Source organism: Balaenoptera musculus, chromosome 13 (genome assembly GCF_009873245.2).
Source record: "Balaenoptera musculus isolate JJ_BM4_2016_0621 chromosome 13, mBalMus1.pri.v3, whole genome shotgun sequence".
NCBI lineage: Eukaryota > Metazoa > Chordata > Mammalia > Artiodactyla > Balaenopteridae > Balaenoptera > Balaenoptera musculus.
Genome location: NC_045797.1, coordinates 25,286,689 through 25,295,445, shown reverse-complemented (window position 1 = coordinate 25,295,445; position 8,757 = coordinate 25,286,689).

Genomic DNA, 8,757 nt, shown 5'->3' with positions numbered 1-8,757 from the left:
AAACAAGGAATGTATGATATTAAGAGGCAGGAAAGGATGGGCCTGCAGTACAGACATTAGGAGGGTGGGGTGGAAAGGATACCTACCCAACATATCGCCCAAGGACTCTGGAGCATGGATTTGTCCTGGCTAGTTTATGCTGAGGCTCCAGAGTACTGACATCTGGTCCTCAGATGCTAAGATAGTGGTTGGCTAGAGCCTCATTTCCAATGTGTGTTCTTTCCAAGAATCACATGAAGGACTGAGGGAAGAGTGAGACAGAGAAGTTGCGTGGGGTAGAGAAAGTCCTGGGTAGAATGATGTTTTGAGGCAGCCCACCCACATGCCTCAAGTTCCAAAGAATGTGAAAGGCATGAAAACAGATTTTCCCTCTACCCACCATCATATATGTGGGTAGAAAGCAAAAGATTTGAGCCAGAAACTGGTAGGTACACCCTGGCCTCTCAACAACGTACAGCACAAGCTTTTTCCCTTGCCCTCCCAGAACCTCCGCTGATAACTGGTTATCTATGCCAGTAGAAGTGGCAGTGTTTTGGGTAATGTCTCAGGGTGTTACTGAGTCTAAGTTCATACTGCTTGTCACACGACAGGCTAATAAGTTGAGAGATGAGGTGTTAGAGCAAGGAATAGTGACTTTATTCAGAAAGCCAGCAGACCAAGAAGATGGTGGACTAGTGTCCCAAAGAACCATCTTATCCAAGTTAGAATTCAGGCTTCCTTTATACTAAAAGGGGAGGGATTGTGGCTGGTTGTTGTAAACTTCTTGGTGCCAGCCAGAGTAAGGATGTGATTATCATTTGTTCTTCCAGCTGTCCATCTAGGTCTGGTCACTATGTTCCTATAAAGTTCCAACAAGACAATTGTTATATTCTGTTCTGCAAATTTTAATTTCTATATGAATGGAGAAGTGCTACACCTTTAAAGGTCAAGTCTGGGAGACAGAGTCTTGAGAAAATGCTATTATGTATATTTCAGACTATAGACAACCTTCTTTTACAAAGGAGCAGAGCCAGCATGACCAAGCACAGGCAACAGAGCACAAAGATTAGAGCTAAAGGAATAGATCCAATATGGAGTCAGGTTTGTTCTTCTCTGTTACAATTGCAGGAGTTCTTGTGGTGATTTAGGGCAGAAGTCAGCCAGGGTCTTTGCTCTTGTGATAAAAGAAAGTCTTACCTGCTTTTATTTTATTTTTAAACTCTTTCACAACTAGGTGCTCTGCTGAGACTGTTGTTCTTGACTTGAATGTGAAGTCTTACCTTATTCATCAATATTCTTCTCTCAAGCTTTCCCCATGAAGCCAGGCAAGATTTCTCCAAGTGTGATCTGAAGACCACCCACATGAGAGAGACCCTATCTCATGCTGCCTCAGGCTTCCTGGTGCTGGGCTGTGGGTATACATGTTTATCAAGTTCCTTGATGTGCTCTCAGGTACATTTTAGTTTGAGAACCACTACTGGAATGTCCTGATCCCTCTCATTGCTCCTTTATTAATTGCTCCTATTTTCTCTGTGACCTTTAGTCATTCACTTACCAAAATCCATAAGAAAGTAAGATCTACAAGGAAAAGCAGGTTTGTTTATTTTCTTCACCAATGTATACTAAATTCTTAGAAGCATGCCACTCACATAGTAATTGCTTAATAAATATTTGTTAAATAAATGAAATGTTTTTTGAACGCTCACTTTGTGTCACGCATTGGGCTAAGTGTTCAGGATGCCACAGCAAACCAAACAGGCACAGGCGGGACTCTCAGTTCATGGCCTCAGTGTTTGGGGAGGGGGAAGGGAGTGGCAGGCAAGTTGGAGACTAGACAAGCAACTGTATCAAGTGTAAAGAGTATTAGGGTAAAAGGTGGTGAAAACAATATCAGGGTTGTGGATATGACTCAGGAGGCCGCTGAAGAGATGAAAAATCTGACACCCTTATTTTCATCATTCAGGTATAGATGCCCCCTCCTCACCCCAGTACTATCACAAAGGGTATCAGACCCAAGAAGACTCAGAGGAGAGGGAAGGTGGGAGGCAGATAGTGTGCTACCCACAGAAATAAAAGAGAGACACTAAGGGCATGGAAGAGCTCCAAACCATCCACGGAGTGCAGAGGTGAGGACAGAAGCCTGGGGCCATTTACATTTTAATGTCAGTGGGAGGTGGGGAACTCTCCGTATCTCTGTGGCATCTGAAGCCTTACCCAGAGTAACCAGCAGTAAAAGTCAGAAAGTTAAAAAGCGGATGGGCTTATTCAGCGCATAGCAGAAAAGGCAGTGTGAGAAGTTTACATTCCCACAGTGCAGCCAGCAGCTAGACAGGTAGAAGGAAGAGGGGGAGTGGGTGGAAGTTTTATAGCCAGAAATAAGCATGCATGTGGACACAGTGTCAGGGAGAAAGAGATCCAAACAGCAGATGTGGTGTGGTCCTGTCCATCTCATCCCTCAATTTTTCCCTTTGCCTTCAACATATTCAGACTTTCTTTTCAATTCAGTACTCCATCTGTTCCTACAGGGAAGTTTTGTTCTTTTTATTTTGAATAAAAAAGAAAACTGGCATTTAATCCTGCTGCTTGCTTTCTTCTATTTGACTGCAAGTTTATGAAAATTGTCCCTTTTTTTCCCCTGGCTACTAGAAAAGTCCAAGCTAAAGTCAATGCCCAGTTAAAATAACCAGATTTTCTTGGGCATTTAGTAAATTTGTTTCCTGTTCCCTCTCCTTATTTCAAAATATTTTTATTTCTACTTTAACAACTGTATTGCAATTGTTTCTATTCTTGAAAGCTGCCTTAAACTTTCTGGAAGTTTCATGCAGATATAAATTATGAATAAATAGAACTCCTGTGTCCATTTTCTCCCACACAGCAATCCCTTAACCCTTGACCTTACTATAGTCACATTGCCTCCTCCTTTGGCCTTTCCACGATCTCCATAATTATCCTTTGTTACTGTTCACTGCAGGCACCAACATACTCCTGGAACCTCTCATCCCCTTCGTTTTCTCCTTGATTTCCACTTGCTGGCCTTGACACTGGCTCCCACGCCTGCCCTGACCCTTAAGTTTAGTGTTCATTGTTCTTCCCTTGCTCTGATGCCTCAACTCTGTGTCCCAGATCTTGGCCACTATGACACCCATTCCACTTGAGTGGAATCAGAGTCATCTTTCTTTCCACAAAGGATTCCCCAAGAGAAATTGAGCACTTAGTTGAGGGGACCTAAGAAGGACTTAGTTCAAGGATCTTACACCTTGGTCCCAAACTCCAAGCAATAAAATAACTTAACTAAGGTCTCCCTTTGGATGCTGAAGAAAAAGAGGTGAAAAGTTGTGCTGAGTTTTTGTCTCTCTCAAAGACCAGGATTGAAGAATATGAGAAAGACATGGAGAAGATGAAGAACATAATTCCATTTGATAAGATGACCATTGAGGACTTGAATGAAATCTTCCCAGAAACCAAATTAGACAAGAAGAAGTACCCTTACCAGCCTCACAAACCAACTGAAAATGTATAAACTCAACTCTGGGAGAAAGCTCTGGCAATCGAATTATAAACTCTGCACATTAAAAATAATTATATACTGCAAATAGTCATTTAAAATAATTTCAAAGAGACAGAAAGTCTGGATCAGATGGGCATTTTCTGTTAATCTTGGATGACAGATTTCTGTCTTATAACATTCTCTCATATATGAGAACACCTTATTTACCCACAAAAGGCTTTGGTAAACAAGAAATAATCCAGTGTGTTGGTGCATGGAGCATCAATAAAACATTAAAGTGAGCATTACTGGTAACTAGAATGTACTTTGGTGAGGCCTCCGTTCGTATGAAGAATATTATGAGCACATGCTGTTCCACAAACAGCAATGAGGTGTTCTACTTTAAGAAAAGATCATTAATAAATGTGTGTTACTTTGAATGTGTATTTATCTGGCCTTCCGGTGCCATTGAGTCTTCATTCTCCCTAAGACTGAACACTTGAGGGAAATGGACACAGCTCCATGGCTATTTTTCCCCAGCTGCTAGTGATCTCTTCATCCTTGGAAGTTCTAGCACTTTGTATCTTTCTGTTTTACTCTTTTCATATTATACTTTGCAAAGCAGCCATTATGTACTTTCTTATCTCCTCTGGCAGACTCAGGTAGAGGACACAATTCTCTTGCTGTCTTGAACATACTAAGTACTCAGTAAATATTTGTTGAAATGATGCCAGTGGAATCTCCAAAATCTATACCAGTGAATCTCAGGGGTAAAAAAAAAAGGATGCTTTATAAACATTCTACTCTTCCATATATTTTTCTCTTGTTAACAGAATATTCAGATATAACCAGATGTTATTTTATTTATTTGTTCATTTTCACCAAAATAAGACATTTTCCCTCTATTGGCAACTAAAACAGCCTGGCAGAAAATAACTAACAATAATACAATTAGTATTACATCCTTGTATAGCAATAGCAACAACACCAAAATTGCCTCTGAATTTCAGAAGAGCTTTTGGATGCTAAAAGTTAACATTTAGTCACAATGCATGTGTACTGAGCACATACTAAGGAATGGCATTGAGTTAGGAATATTGAAAAGACTTTTTTTTTTTTACCTCATAAAACTTAGAATCTAGTGGATGAGACAGACAATAAGATATTATCTGTCAAATATCCTTTAAGTACTCAATGCATAAGAGAGGTTAAACACAATTAACAAATTGCCTGCCTCTCCATTTGCCATATGTCAAGGTTGATCCTAGGGGCTCTGTTTCACATCCAACCAGGAAACACCAGCATTCTTGCATTCTTCACACATTCAATGTTAGGCAAAAGGGAAGAGTTGGGCATCCTGCATGTCAAGGAGATCTTTAGCAACACCTGCTGCCTTCCTGGTCTCCAGAGAAGTATTGCATATGGTCCCCATCACCTAGAAGGAACCAATGATTGAGAGCTCCAGGCATCTTGGGAAAAGGGACATTGTGGGTTATTGCACCCACATGCAAGTTGGTTCAGGAAGTTCAAAAACTACTCACATACCTGGAGAGAACCTCCAAAAGTAGCTTTGGATTTTCATGCTTTTATATTCATACTGTTCATAGATAATTTTGAATTGTAGGGTCTATTCTAGTATGGACCCAAATTTCTGAGAAATCCTCAGGTATTGCATGTACTGGTATTTTTTCCAAGCCCTGGAACACTAGTAAGAACTCACTCCAGGGCTTCCCTGGTGGTGCAGTGGTTGGGAATCTGCCTGCCGGTGCAGGGGACACGGGTTCGAACCCTGGTCTGGGAGGATCCCACGTGCCGTGGAGCAGCTGGGCCCGTGAGCCACAATTACTGAGCCTGCGCGTCTGGAGCCTGTGCTCCGCAACGAGAGAGGCCGCGATAGTGAGAGGCCCGCGCACTGCAATGAAGAGTGGCCCCCACTTGCCGCAACTGGAGAAAGCCCTCGCACAGAAACGAAGACCCAACACAGCCATAAATAAATAAATAAATAAAATTAAAAAAAAAACAAAAAACAACTTAGGTTTAAAAAAAAAAAAAACTCACTCCAAATTGCAGGGATTTTTAAATTAATTTTTATTGGAGTATGGTTGCCTTACAATGTTGTGTTATTTTCTATTGTACAGCAAAATGAATCAGCTACACATATACATATATCCCCTTTTGGATTTCCTTCCCATTTAGGTCACCACAGTACATTAAGTAGAGTTCCCTGTGCTATACAGAATGTTCTCATTAGTTGTCTATTTTATACATAGTATCAATGGCGTATATGTGTCAATCTCAATCTCCCAATTCCCAAATTTCAGTTTTAATCTGTGTTTTACATTCAGTTTTAATGACTTAAAGAGGTGTTTTCCAAACTGTTTTACGGACCCATAGTTCCAAGGTGTAGTAATTGGTGATCTCAAATTGGACATAATTTGAGAAATGGTGTATTAAGAGATATTGGTCTATTTAGTGAATAGTTTCTAGAGTAAGGACGTCATTTTGAACTCTAAGAGCTGTATCTGCAACAAATGACTGGTCGCCAAGGTTACCACTGTGTGCAAATTACAGAAAACATAATAGGGAGATGGATTGTTAGTCGGAGGAAGGAAATTTCATTTGAATTAAGAGGCAGGTGGAGATAAATATTCTGTTTGGCAAGGAAGTCACAGGGCTTATATGGCTGACATAAAACACATCTTTAATAATTTTAAGAACTTTCTTCCCTTTTGTTTTTCTACCAATTGCGGCATCATTAGATTTCAGAGAGACACCTGGATAGAGGCCATTCAAAACCTGAGGTTAGCTAATGCAACTATGTCTCATCTCCCAGGTCCTTCAATCATTTACCTTCCCTTGACTTTCAGCCACATTCCACTCTACAGTTCTTCCTTCCCTGATTACAATTGAGTTCTTCCTTGGGTGCCTTTTCCAATTACTCTCTAAAACCAAAAATGTGCAATCAGCTACACTAAATTTCTCTCACAACTTTACCTCTACCTCTTGCCCAGCTTGCCTATAGGCACTCACTATATTTTGGGAGACTTTATGGTGAAGCCTAAAATTCTACAACCCAAGGAGCACAGGGCTGATAGATGTATTGGCTTCCTATTACAGCTGTGACACATTACTATTAAAAACTTGGTGGCTTAAAACAACAAAAATGTATTATCTTACAGTTCTGGAGTTGAGAAGTCCAAAATGAGTCTTATGGGGCTAAAATCAAAATGTTGACAGGGCTGGCTGTATCTGAAGACTCCAGGGGAGAATCTGTTTCCTTGCCAAGAGGAAGGCTCATTGAAACCTCTACTTCTGTCATCACATATCCTGTCTGACTTTGACCCTTCTGCCTCCCTATTATACTGACCCTTGTGATTACATTGTCCATCCCCAGATAACCTAGAATAATATCCTATCTCAATATCCTTAATTTAATCACATCTGTAAAATCCTTCTTGCCATGTAAAGTAACATAGTCACATATTCCAATGATTTGGATGTTGATACCTTAGGATTAGGGTTAGGGTCAACCTACCACAGTTGGGGAGGAGAAAGAGTTCTGCATTACTCATATTCTCTACTGATATTTCAAGACCATTACTCTACAACAGGTGTAAGCAAAGTTTTTCCATAAAGGGCCAGATAGTAAATATTTTAGGCTTTGTGGGCCAAGGGGCAAAATTGAAGATATTACATAGGTGCTTACATTTAAAATGTAACTATTTTAAGTTGTAAAACCAACCATTCTTAGCTTGCAAGTGGTAGGTATATAAACAGGTGATGGGCTGTATTTGGCCCATGGGTTGTAGTTTGCCAAATCCTGCTCTACAATCTCTTATAAAATACTTTCTTAGATGCTAATGCCATTCAGCTAATCGCCTCTACTTTACTTGATTTTTTACTTACAGATATCCTGGTCACTATTCAATACACATTGATGAACCACCCACTTGGAGAAGTATCCAAATAGGTAGGAACAGTCTCTTGAGTCCTGGATATGCAAAAGTCTAATTCCACAAAGTAACAGCAACATCATAAAGAGAAAATATATTCCTGTTTATGCATCTCCCCTATCAAAAGTTTCTGATTCAGAAATGCATTCTTGGGACTTCCCTTGTGGTCCAGTGGTTAAGACTCCATGCTCCCAATGCAGGGGACCTGGGTTTGATCCCTGGTCAGGGAACTAGATCCTGCATGCCGCAACTAAGACCCAGCACAGCCAAACAAAAAAATAAATATTTTCTAAAAATCCATTTTTCACATTCAAGGAACTCACTTGGAAATACCTGATATTGCACTGAGTGGCAACAGTTTTTCCATTCCAAAGACATATATAAGACTTGGTGTAGTAACACGGTATAAGTTACTGTCCATGAAAAGACCAGAGACTATGGATAAAAACACAAACTTTCTGGCATTCAAACAAAAAATTTTAGCTCATCACCTGGTCTTTTAAAAATATTTTTACTGAAGTATAGTTGATGTACAATATTATATGTTACAGGTGTATAATATAGTGACTCACAATTTTTAAAAGTTATACTCCATTTACAGTTATTATAAAATATTGGCTAAATTACCTGTGTTGTGCAATATATCCTGGTAGCTTATCTTATACATAGTACTTTCTATCTCTGAGTCCCTTATCCCTTATTGCCCTTCCCTCCTTCCCTCTCCCCACTGGTAACCACTAGTTTGTTCTCTATAAATATGTCTGCTTCTCTTTTGTTACATTCACTAGTTTATTGTATTTTTTAGATTCCACATATAAACACCACCTTTTCTTTTTGACTATGTGAGCTAGTTGCACCTTTCTGAGTCTGGATGGACTCCCAAGTATGGGACCTGAACTGCGGTCCAGAGAAATCTTTCTTCTTAGAAACTCAGAGGTTTCTTGTACTCTTGAAATTGGAGCTGGAAGTGTGAATCATTTTTAATTTCATTGTCTCCACTGTTAGGCTCAGATATCTGCCTACTGCCAAAGGACAAAAACAAAAAGGAACACATGGCAAGGAAAAGAGACTTTCATATGACAGTTTTCTCTCTCAGTGACTAAATGATGGTTTTTCCTATAGAACAGAGATTTTATTTTTTTTAAAAAATTTATTTTATTGAAGTATAGTGGATTTACAATGTTGTGTTAATTTCTACTATACAGCAAAGTGATTCAGTTGTACATATATTTATATATACTTTTTTCATATTCTTTTTCATTATGGTTTATCACAGGATACTGAATATAGTTCCTTGTGCTATACAATAGGAACTTGTTGTTTATCCATTCTATGTAT